The 4,985-nt window shown below is 40.1% G+C and overlaps 1 long non-coding RNA gene across 1 annotated transcript; it reads left to right on the forward strand.

Annotated features, from left to right (window-relative positions):
• The first annotated feature begins 2,185 nt into the window (after positions 1-2,185).
• LOC309654739 lies at positions 2,186-4,756 on the forward strand. The gene is made up of 2 exons (XR_014260426.1): positions 2,186-4,063; positions 4,371-4,756. It is a non-coding gene; the product is annotated as an uncharacterized lncRNA (long non-coding RNA).
• Positions 4,757-4,985: the final 229 nt, after the last annotated feature.

Raw genomic sequence — 4,985 nt, forward strand, 5'->3', positions numbered from 1 at the left:
AAAAGCAGTGCCATATTGCCTGAAGGGGTTCTGAGAGTGTAGAGGAGAATAATCCAGGCCAAATCAGAAGTATTGCCTTAGCTTTATTCTTTATGGTTTATTTCAGATCCTGCAGGGAGGAGAAACTAAAACTTAATATGATAACTCACTACATAGTCATTTCAATTTGTTGAATATCTGTACATATTATAATTTATATTAAGTTTTTATTTCACAATATTAATTTACTAATTTTCAAAAATTACTTTACCTTCCTAACACCCCTACTTAAAAACTCCCTTCCAAAAAATTAGAATTTACTTAGTGCCTCTGCGCACTATGCTACATATCTGATATTCATTATCTCCCAATTTCTCCCTGGGAGGGGTTTGACTGAATACTTTCCTGGCTGTTGCTTGAGGGTCTGACTTCTAATCAGCCTGCATCAGGTGCTGACCATGATCTTCCCCTTTGGGAAACTAACAGGTCTTGACACACTCTCAACTACTGAGAGGCACTACGAAGAAAGACAGCCACTCTTGGCAACCAGGAATTTGGGCCAGGCCAATTGATTAAGTTTATCTCCTACATCAGACAAGTCTGTCAAGGCTGGAAGACGTGGCCGTTTTATCTAATGTGCGGAAACCAAGACAGAGTCAAGGAAGCACTGGTGAACGCTATCTGGAGGTTCACTAGAGGCTGCAGAAAAAGAATTCGAAGTACTGTTAGAGCTCAGAATGACTAAGTAGATGAATTTTTCTGTATTTCATGGACTACAAATAGTCTTCTGACACTACCATTCCATCACTGAGCTCTTCTGTCTACTATTTAAACTAGTTTTTTTCTTTTTAATTGAAAAAAGAAACACATATACATAGGGAAACAAGTGAAACAGAATCCAATGTATACAATAAAAATTAATTCTCCTTCCTACTCCAAATCCACCCAATTCCACTCCCTGTAGAACCACTATTAGAAGTTTCTAGGGTACCCATTAAAATATCTTCCATTTACAGGCAACAAACACACTGCTCTGCATCTTGCTTTTTAATGATAGAGATATTTCTATGTTAGCACAAATGTATTTATATCTTACTCTTTAATAGTGGTGTAATGTTCCATAGTATGAATCACCCATAATTTACTTAACTGATCTCCAATTGATCATTACATTTTGGTATTGCTATTAGAAACAAGTTTACAGAAACATTTTTGTTCATAACTTCTCTGACCACTTATCTTAGGATAAATTTCTGGATGTGGAGTTAACTAGGTCACAGCATATGTGTGCATCTTCAATTCTATTAGCATCCAATTGCTCTCCAAAATGGTTGCACCCATATTTCTTTCATCTATGTTTGAGGTTGACAGCTTCTTTACTCTTCAACACCAGATATTATCAAATGTCTAAATGTTGGCAATCAGGTAGGTATCTCCTTGCTTTTCTTTGCGTATCTTTAACTGTAATGCTGAATATTTTCTATATCTGTATAATCCATTCATATATCTTTTTCTACGAACTGCCTATTCTTATTCTTTGCCTGTATTTCTACTAAGTTATTAGGGTTTTTTTTCCCTCATATTAAATCATCTACTGCTGCTTTGGTTTAAAATGACTGTTATAGAAAATAATATCTTTTCTTTCTCAAGAAACGTAAGAACCACTTGAGAGTTTAAGCTATTCCCCATAGATTTATAAAGCCAAGATTATTTTTTAAGTCACATATTCTGTTTTTACCACTGCAAGGAAAGCCACAAAAGAAATCTCATATTTTTACATTTATGGGGTTATCATTTCAAATTTGATAAGCCTGATTAGAGTATGGAAAAACTTTCAACACCTACTAGATAAATATTTAATATTAAGGTAGACTCCCTTGAATTTTCACTACATCTTTATTTCCCTTTTCTCTATTCTTTTGGCAAGAAGAATATTCTCCTTCTTTGATTCTTCTGTAATTAATCTCCCTTTTTATTTGACCATTTAGTCAAATAAATTCTTAATCATCAAAGAGTTCTTGACTTAAGGTGGATACTCCATAAATATTTAGGGGAGTCTTGAACTAGTATATGGATAATGCCAAGCCTCCTTCAGAAAGCCTTTTCATTCACATGTCTGCTACTCTGGGTAAGAACTTACAAGGATATCAAGTGATGCTCCCCCATTTTCTGATAATAAAATCATGGGTCCATTCCCATTTTATCCTCATTGTATACTATACAGATGCTTCAGAAAAATGCATGACATTTTCTTTCACTTAGTTTATATGATATTTGCATACCTATCTATCATACTAGACTGGAAGCCCCCTGAAAGCCAAGCTGTGTCTAATTCATATCTATGCTTACTGTCCAGCATAAATCCTAGCACATGCAAAGGCCTCCATAAATACACTGAGTGAATGAAGAAACAAAGTTGTATTAGCTATTCACTTACTACAAGTTAACACAAGAACAGAGGCAACCCTTCCCCATTCACAGTTCATTTGTGGAGCATTCCCCAATAGACCCTCTCCCCCAGAAGCAGGAAGATAATCAGGTCTTTCTGAAGATAATCAGGAAAAGCTTTTAGAGCCTAATCAACCATTGCAAGATCTCCCTCAGTGGTTATTATAAGCTAAATTACAGAAAATCCAAGCTTGAAATATTTTATAAGACAATTTAAAAGATTTAATAGGATACTGAATTTTCAAAAAGAAACTGCTCTCTTTCCCTGGTTGTATGATGTATTGTTCATCTTCAGCCCAAAAGATGTAACTGATTATATGAAAAATAAATACATAACTAAAAGTGAAATTTGTTAGAAAGTAGGATCTCTAAGAAGCCAGGCTGCCTTGGGCACATCTGTGCTGGTGTTTCTAGCTCCTTCCATCATGAGATGGTCATATTTTTGCTTTCTTAGTACAGGAAAGCTTCTGGCCAGAAGGGCATCAGTACACAGCCCAGCATCAGGAGAGAAGTCTCCTAGAGATGCAGGAGCAGGCTTCATTCCCACCTTGAATTGTTTTCTTAGTGGAATTCTACAATACCAAAAAGTTTTTGCTGAATTCTATACTGAAGCTTGTCACAACAAACTGATTAGACTGACAGCTTGGCTTGAGGTCAGAGGAGAAATATAGTTGAATAGGGGCTAAGAGACTTGAGGGGAACCAGCCCACTACTGATTTTGTACGATTGAGAAGCAGTAGCCTGGAGTCATGGAGTTTAAAGCTAGAGAGGAACATCTCAATAATAAGGGACCTGAACCAGGTGAGGAAACTAAAGCCCAGATTGGTGCCAGCTTTTCCTGGGTAGAATTGTAAATAGGATCTAAAGAAATGGAGATGGTGAGTGTTGATTCCTCTTTTCAAAATTTGGTGCTGAAAGAGAAGGAGGCAATAAGAGCTCTTAAATACTTCATAACATGTCAAGGATTGTTGTCATAACGGTCTCACCAATGAAGGAGCTGTGAATGATTTGGAATTCTTTTGAGAATCACAGCTCATGATGAAAGGGTGATGATATAGTGAGTTGCAGAAAGTCAACGATTTTGAATAGCCAGAAAGGTACCATTTGGGTTGCACACTTTTTTTTTTTTTTAAATTTGTTTTATTTATTTATTTATTTTGGCTGCATTGGGTCTTTGTTGCTATGTGCGGGCTTTCTCTAGTTGAGGAGCAGGGGCTACTCTTCGTTGTGGTGCATGGGCTTCTTATTACAGTGGCTTCTCCCATTGCAGAGCACGGGCTCCAAGTGTGCAGGCTCTGTAGTTGTGGTTCGCGGGCTCTACAATGCAGGCTCAGTAGTTGTGGCACATGGGCTTAGTTGCTCCACGGCATGTGGGATCTTCCCGGACTAGGGCTCAAACCCGTGTCCCCTGCATTGGCAGGCGGATTCTTAAGCACTACACCACCGGGGAAGTCCTGAGTTGCACACTGTTTGAATATACAAATTCATTCTGCCTCTGTCTTTGGGGATCTAAGATCATTAGTTCCTATAGAATCTATAGAAACAAAGATATTTACAACATAATCCCCAAAGCCTATGAATGTATTACCTTACATGGCAAAAGGAACTTTGCAGATGTGATTAAGAAACGAGATGGGTCTTCCCTGGTGGCGCAGTGGTTGAGAGTCTGCCTGCCGATGCAGGGGACACGGGTTTGAGCCCTGGTCTGGGAAGATCCCACATGCCACGGAGCAACTAGGCCCGTGAGCCACAGCTGCTGAGGCTGTGCGTCTGCAGCCTGTGCTCTGCAACAAGAGAGGCCGCGATAGTGAGAGGCCCGCGCACCGCGATGAAGAGTGGCCCCCGCTCGCCACAACTAGAGAAAGCCCTCGCACAGAAATGAAGACCCAACACAGCCAAAAATAAATAAATTAATTAATTTAAAAAAAGAAAAAAGAAACGAGATGGAGTATCCTGGATTAAGCAGGTGTGCCCAATGTAATCACAAGTGTCTTTGTAAGAGGGAGGCAGGAGGGTCCTAGCAAGAGAAGGAGATGCAATGACAGAAGCAGAGATCAGAATGGGGTGAAGAAGGGGTCATGAGCCAAAGAATGCACACAGCCTATAGAAGCTGGAAAAGGCAAAGAAAGGGAGGAGACCTTCAAGACGGTGGAGGAGTAAGACATGGAGTTCACCTTCCTGCCCACAGATACATCAGAAATATACCTACATGTGGAACAACTCCTACAGAACACCTACTGAACGCTGGCAGAAGACCTCAGACTTCCCAAAAGGCAAGAAAATCCCCACGTACCTGGGTAGGGCAAAAGAAAAAACAGAGACAAAAGAATAGGGATGCGACCTGCACCTCTGGGAGGGAGCTGTGAAGGAGGAAAAGTTTCCACACACTAGGAAGTCCCTTCACTGGTGGAGATGAGGGGTGGGCGGGGGTGAAGCTTTTGAGCCATGGATGAGAGCACAGCAACAGGGGTCCAGAGGGCAAAGTGGAGAGATTCTCGCACAGAGGATAGGTGCCAACCAGCACTCACCAACTTGAGATGCCTGTCTGCTCACCCACC

The sequence above is a fragment of the Balaenoptera physalus genome (assembly GCF_965194825.1).
Source record: "Balaenoptera physalus genome assembly, chromosome: 2".
NCBI lineage: Eukaryota > Metazoa > Chordata > Mammalia > Artiodactyla > Balaenopteridae > Balaenoptera > Balaenoptera physalus.